The sequence below is a fragment of the Mustela nivalis genome (genome assembly GCF_964662115.1).
Source record: "Mustela nivalis genome assembly, chromosome: 4".
Lineage (NCBI taxonomy): Eukaryota > Metazoa > Chordata > Mammalia > Carnivora > Mustelidae > Mustela > Mustela nivalis.
Window position 1 is genome coordinate 87,566,678 of NC_139023.1, and position 7,757 is coordinate 87,574,434.

General features: G+C 38.4%; 1 pseudogene across 1 annotated transcript; it reads left to right on the top strand.

Annotated features, from left to right (window-relative positions):
- The first annotated feature begins 2,869 nt into the window (after positions 1-2,869).
- On the top strand, positions 2,870-3,713 carry LOC309863116 (adiponectin receptor protein 1 pseudogene; annotated as a pseudogene). Its single transcript has one exon. The product of its transcript is annotated as an adiponectin receptor protein 1 pseudogene (transcript).
- The last annotated feature ends 4,044 nt before the right edge of the window (positions 3,714-7,757 follow it).

The following is a 7,757-nucleotide window of genomic DNA, read 5'->3' on the forward strand; positions in this document are numbered from 1 at the left end:
TTGATGGTACAAATAGAAAACAAATTACAAGATGAAAGATTTAAATCCAAACATATTGCTAATCATTTTAAGCATAGGTGGTCTGAGCCTGTCAATTAAAGGCAAATTTGTCAGATTGGAAAAATAAAAGACCCAACTGTACACTGTGTATAAGAAACCCATTTGAAATATATAGACAAAAATAGATTAAGACTTAAGGATGAGATAGAGAAACCATCCTAACTCTGTTCTAAAGAAAGCTAGACTGCTATATTCCTATCAGATAAAGTAGATTTAAGATTAAACTATTATCACAGATAAAGAGGGCCTTTTCAGAATGCTAAAGGTATCAATTCATCATGAAGATGTAACAATCCTAAATGTTTATGCAGCTACTAACAGAGCTTCACAAATATATGAAGCAAGAAACTGATGAATCCAAGGAGAAATAGACAACACAATAATTACAGTTGTAGATTTCAGTATCCGTGTTTTAGTAATTGCTAGAATAGAAAAGTAGTAAGGAAACAAACCACTTAAATCATTCTATCAACTAACTTGACCTAATGGACATTGATCGAACACTCAAATTAACACTAGAAAATACATCCTTGTCAAGTAACAGGGAACAGTTATCAAGATAGATTATACAGTGGGTCATAATTTAAGTATCAATACATTTAAAAACACCCAAAGTCATCCCAAGTATATTCTCTAACCACAGAGGACTTAATCAATAATCAGTCACAGAAAGATATCTGAAAAATCTCCTCATATTGGAAAACAAAATAATACACTTTTGATGGAAATCCAATATAGCATCATTTGTGGGCAGTATTTAAAGTCGTACTTTGCATGGTGACAAACATAACACAATAAAAATAAATAAAAATAAAGATGTTGACCCCCATCAACATTAAAATAAGTTAAAAAAAAGAATGCAAATAAGAAAATAAAACTTGTTTATGTTAAACAAATAAAAATAGTAAAGTTGTACTTTGGATGAAATTTAATGTTCTAAAATGCCTGTATCAGAAAAAAAGGACTCGAAGCAAACCCTGCAGGTTTTGACTTAAGAAACTATAAAAAGGGCAAATGAAAACAACATCATACATTTGTTAAGAACACACGGTTATACTTTAAACTTAAAAGAATGATTGCCTGGGGGCAGCTGGGTGGCTCAGTCGATTAAGTGTCTGTCTTCCACTCAGGTCATGATCCCAGGGTCCTGAAATCCAGCCCCATATTGGGCTCTCTGCTCAGTGGGGAGCCAGTGTCTTCCTCCATCTCTGCCCCTCTTCCAGCTCGTTCTCTCTCCCCCTCTCTCAAATACATAAATAAAAATCTTTAAAAAAAATGATTGTGGGTGGGGCCAAAGGTTTGGATTGTGAAATAGGCTTAAAAGAGAAAAATTAGGTGTTTTTTGGTTCTAACCTACATGCTTGGACTGTTCAGGGAACTTCAGAGAACTCAGAGCTATTTCTTGTATTCTATGATATGTTTCAAATCTCTTAAGCTATACATTTTGATGCTATTAAATTGTTTGCTTGTGAAGATTCAACCCCCTTTTACTTACTATCCTTAATTGATGGTTGTGTGGCAGAAAGAACTCCTTAACACTCACGGCTAGAATGAGGTCTTAAAAACCCAGAGTTAAAAACTTTGCTCTAAATCTAACTAAATTCATGTTCTCTGGTGTAGCAGATTTAATTTGAGCGTGTTAGATTTTCAGTTGAACAGTATTCTGATAACCGGTTCGTGAATTCAAGAAATCTTCACTGAACACGGTGTCTGGGTTGTAATAACCGACATGGACACTGTGTTCCATGGTCATGGCTGCAAACATGAGTCCGAGGTGCCTGCAAGCTATTGCTCTAATACTCGAATGACCTGGGGACAAAACAAGTATAAAAATAAGTGTTTAGATAGATAAAGGGGCTGTGACAATGTGGGGAAGAGTAGTGTGTGGGCATGGAAGGAAGAGTTGTGCATTCCAGCAAAGTTAGAGGGGAAATGTGGGGGATTTGGAAAAAGCTTCAGGAAGCTGTGTGGAGTCAGAATTTAGAGTGAATGTTTGTCAGGTCGCTAGGAGTGAGGGATACATGCAATGAAGAGGGACCACTTGACATCAAAGAGCATAATGAGTTCGGGAAAATGAAATTGCTGAAGCAGATTTGGAACATAAAGTGCCCTTGGTGGAAGGAGAAATGAGGTGAGATGAGGTGACCACAGGCTCTCACAGAGCTAGAATCCTGGTGTCTTCTGCTTTAGTCTCATCTCTTCTCCCACTCTGTTCTTCTAGTTCCTTCTTTTTGTACCTAGCAATGTTCTGAAAGCCTTTTTTATTTTAATTTTAGCTTTAGAATTTGATTAACTTTTCATTCATAATATTACATACCAAAACTGTCATTCTTCAAATTTATTTTTAATGTTAGAATGAATGGGCAATGTGTGATAGATAATCTGAGTCTGATGGTCAATGCCATTATAATACATACAGCTACTTAAATGATTAATCTATCAATTTTAAAACTGGTTCTCAAATATAAAAATGCAGAGAAAATTGCTTCCACTTTTACATTGATTTTCACACCATCCAACTTTTCTGTTTTCTTGACTATTACTATAAGGCTTTGGTAGATGACTTTCTTCATAGTCACTGATTGTCAGTCATTAGGTAAGGTTTAATTTCACTGTTGCAGGGGAAGGCGCTAACGATCTGCAGCTGTTCAGCCACAGGCCACCTCCAGGGCTGAAGGATGTGGCATAGGGGACTGTCCCCCAGCGGAACCTGCCCATGGTCGCTGAAGAAGAGCAAGCATGCCCCCTGTCCCAGGAAGAAGGGGTGGATGGGTAGGTACTAGTACTTCCCCTGCAAGCCCACCATGCCATGGGAAGTTGGAGGAGTTTGGGTAGAAGCTCTGGGAGGAATTCTGAGGGTCACCCGATACGACGCATATTCCCTGACTGGCTGAAGGACAAGGACTACTTGCTACATGACCCTAGACCACCGAGACCTTCCTTCCAGGCTTGCTTCAAGAGCATTTTCCGCATCCATACACAAAATGGCATTATCTGGATCCATCTGCTTGGTTTTGTGCTTTCTCTTTTTGGGAATCTTGACCATGCTCAGACCAAGTGTGTACTTCAAGGCCCCTCTACAGGAGAAGGCGATTTTGGGGATGTTCTTTTTGGGTGCAGTGCTCTGCTTCATCTTCTCCTAGCTCTCTCCCACCATCTGTTGTCATTCAGAAAAAGCCTCTCTGATTTTTTTTCCAAACTGTATTATTCAGGGATTGCTCTGCTGATGATGGGGAGCTTTGTCTCCTGGCTCTATGACTCCTTCTCCTGCTCCCCACAGCTGTGGCTCATTCGTCTCTCCATCGTCTGTGTCCTAGACGTTTCTGCCATCACTGTAGCACAGTGGGACTGGTTTGTGGCTCCTAGACACTGGCAGACAAGGGCAGGAGGGTTCCTGGGACTTGGCTTGAGCAGTGTTGAGCCCACCATGCACTTCACTATCGCTGAGGGCTTTGTCAAGGCCAGTGGGCCAGATGGGCTGGTTCTTCCTTAGGGCTGTGATGTACATCACTGGAGCTGGCCTTTATGCTGCTTGAATTCCTGACCATATTCTTGCCTAGAAAATTAGACCTAGGATTCCATTCTCATCAGATTTCCCCTGTCCCTTGGTAGCCACAGCCTTTGTCCACTTCTACGGGGTCTCCAACCTTTAAGAATTCCATTAGGGCCAAGAGGGTGGCTGTAGAGATGCCTCCCTTCTCTGAGCCTTCCCACCTGAGGGGTAGAGGAGGAACTTCCCAAGTGCTTTTAAACATAACTTCCTTGTTGACCTGAGAGGGAAAAGAATTTTCACTGCAGCAGATGTCCCCTGGTATTTGGGTCATGTTGTGAGAGATCGTTAAAGTAGCATCTGTTGTTTCTCACTTAAGACTGATCATTATATCACCTTAGATTAGAAAATCTGTTTAGGTTCTTTAAAATGATTTTATTTTTATAAATTTTATCGAAATATAAACTGTATGTGGGAAAATACATGTTTTAAGTTTATATATCAATGATTTTTCAGGAAAAGAACACATCTGTGTAGCCAGCTCTCAGGTCAAGAAGCAGAATCTAATCAGCAGCCCTGAAACTTCCCTCATATCTTTGTAGTTATGCCCTTGCCCCCACCATGGGTAAGTCACTGTTCTATCTTCTAATACTGAAGATGAGTTCTGTCAATATTTGAACTTTATGTAAAGGGAATAGTTGAAGTATATACTCTTTTTGGCTCTGACTTCTGTTGCTCAATATTCTGTGTGTAAAATTGATCTATATTGTGGAGTATGCTTATAGTTGTTCATTCTCATTACTGTATAATTATACTATTGTATAAAACCACAATTTATTCATGTATCTAAGGCAGATGGACAATTGGGCTGTTTTCATTTATTTGTTTGCTTGTTTTAAAGATTTTCTTTATATATTTGACAGACAGAGATGACAAGTTGGCAGAGAACCAGGCAGAGGTGGTTGGGGGGCAGGAAGCAGGCTCCCTGCTGAGCAAAGAGCCCGATGTGGGGCTTAAACTCAGGACCCTGAGATCATGACCTGAGCCACCCAGGTGCCCCTAGGGTTAGATATCTTGTAAAATTCTCCCTCCCTCATGCCAAATATATATTCCAATTTAAGCATCACTAACCCTAACTATATGAAGATGGAGAGAAAACTAAATCATGGGGATTACTACCATTCTGTAAATTAGGGAAAGATGGCCTAACTCGTGTAGTGAAATTTGATCATTTAAATCAGGAGTCTCTGTTAGAACAGTGTCAATTACAAACCTCCAAATCCCTGCTAAAAAGAGTTTAAACCCAGTCACCTTTCCACAGTGTAAGGGAGGAATTTAGCTGGGAGATAGAGTGCAGATATAGGACAGGTTTAGGGAAGACTGTGAAAGAAGCAATAATGTGGGAATCAAGAAGCATTGAAATTTCAAAATATATTGGATGAAAGATAGGCCTGTCTGTTTTGCTTACTGGTCTATTCTTATTGTCTAGAACAGGCATGGAGTAGGCAATAAATACTTTTGAATGTGGAATGATTGTCAGCAGAGCCTTCTGCAGAAAATCAGTCAGTAAGTGCTGGCACCCCAGATGCTTTGCATAGGGGCAAAACCAAACACTAGAATTGTAGTAATAGAGAAAGTGAAGCAAGAAATGCATTACTCTCTCAGTGCAGAGAGCCGGAACTGTAGAATGAAGCTCAGTATTCCCCTAATTGGGATGATTAAGTATCATTACTAATCCAGAGCGAAGAGAAACAACCTTCCTTGTATCTTTTTTCTAGTTCACTGCTATTCACTTACTGCTATGGAGAGAACCAGAGTCAGGGCATCCAGCAATATCATAGCTGTATCTAAGATCGCAAAGCAGCACCTTCTCTCATTTTTGCCTATACTTTAGGTGGCCAGGCTTTCAAAGTTGATGATGGTCCAGGAAATCTCCATGTTCATAAACAAGTGACATATAACATTTGAAATATGTAATCTGGTGTTTACTAATAAAGCATGTAGAAGGAATTTTTTTTTTTTTTTTTTTTGCCTGGCATTTCAGACATTCTCAGGCATACTGGAACAATTATAATGGGAAATGGTAGTTTCAGAAATAGGTATCTATCGATTGATACCGTGTGAAATGCAAAATAATGAAGGGGTTGATTAGCTGTGTCTCTGGGGCAAGTGGTGGAATTAGGGAGAGTGGTTCTTGCATCTTTCTATGAGTGAGGCAGATCAAAGGGGAAGCCAGCTTCAAAAGAAGCACATAATAACTCCAGAGAATTAAAAGAGAGAACTGAAAATAGCATTTCTTGGGTATGTGATTCTGAAAATGTATTCTTCATAAAACATGCAGGCACAGGAGATAAAATGTCAAAATAATCTTCTGTAGGAACCCTGTACTTGTTTTTCATCCCTTGAGAAAGTGCTACTTCATTTGAATTGGCAGGATTTTAATGAAATAGCAGAATGCAACCACTCAGATTTAAACCTGGCCTGGACTATGAAGGAAATGTGCTGGATCTCACTTGTACATAAAACACTTTGTATAGAGAAGGTCAAGAATGAGTATTCCCTTTGGGATTAGTTTTGGGGAACTTATTATCCCTTTGAAAATACTCCTTAATGACTAATATTGTTTTCTGATTGGCAAAGTATAACTCAGAGACCACATAAATGATTGATGTAACAGTTTTCCCATGCGTATGGAAATATAATATAGTTTTAAAGGGAGTGAGCATGTTGGAGACCTAGAAGTAGCATTTGCTAAAATTTCAGTAACACAAATGTGCCAGGTCAATTCAATCGTTAGAAATGGTTTACTCAATCAGTTTTTACTGAATAGGATACTTTCTGGTGGCTTTCAGTAACTCTTTCTTCCCATTTTCTCTGGCTTCTGATGAGACTCTGTCAGAGTGGTCCATCAGTGGGAATGAGTCAGTTATGTAATGCAACGTCATATTCCTGTTCATGCATTTCCAGGTTAGAGATTCATGTGCAAACTGAAAGGCTAATTTTTTTTTTCCTTCAGTCCTCTGATACTGGAATGGGGCAGGTAGATTTTTAAAGGACAATGAACTTTGGAAATGAGGGTACAATTTGTAAATTTTTCAAGTGCATTTTTTTAAATCCATTATCTCATCTATTGTTTTTGTCTCCCTTTTGGCATTATGTCTTTTTTTTTTTGTTTTAATTAAGATAAAATTGACATAGCATTGTATTAATGACAGGTATACAACATAATGGTTTCATATTTGTATATATCACAAAATGATCACCACAGTTAAGTCTAGTTGATATCAAGTCTCGTTGATACCTGTTATACATAGTAATGAATTTTTTTCCTTATGGTGAGAAATTTCAATATCTACTGTCCTAATTATTTGCAAATATGCAACACAGTATTGTTATTATTTTTTTTAAAGATTTTATTTATTTATTTGACAGAGACAGAAATCACAAGTAGGCAGAAAGGCAGGCAGAGAGAGAGGGAGAAGCAGGCTCCCTGCCGAGCAGAGAGCCTGATGTGGGTCTTCATCTCAGGACCCTGAGATCATGACCTGAGCTGAAGGCAGCGGCTTAACCCCTGAGCCAAGCAGGTGCCCCACAACACAGTATTATAAACTACAGCTACTATGCTGTATATAATATCTCCATAGCTTATTTATTTTATAATAGAAATTTGTACCTTTTGACCTTCTTTACCCACCCCAAAACCCATCTCAGGCAACCACCAATCTGTTTTCTATATCCATGAGATCATTTTTTGTTTGTTTTTTAGATTCTGCATATAATTGAGGTCATATGGCATTTACCTTTTTCTGGACGACTTATTTGTTTAGACCAATGTCCTCAAGGTCCATCTATGTTGTCATCAATGGCAAGTTTTGATTCTTTTTATGGCTGGATAATATTTCATTACACATACCCATCACATTTTCTTTATCTGTTCATCTGTTGATGGACATTGAGGTTTTTTCCATATCTTGGCTATTGTTAGTAATACTGCAATGAATATGGGGTGCACATACCTTTTTGAACTAGTCTTTCCATTTTCTTCAGATAAATAACCAGTAGTAGAATTGCTAGATCATATTTTAGTTCTATCTTTTATTTTTTTTTTGAGGAACCTCTGTATTTTTCCATAGTGGAAAAATAGTGGCTGTACCAATTTCCATAGTGTTTTCCATAGTGGCTGTACCAATTTGCATTCCCACACGTA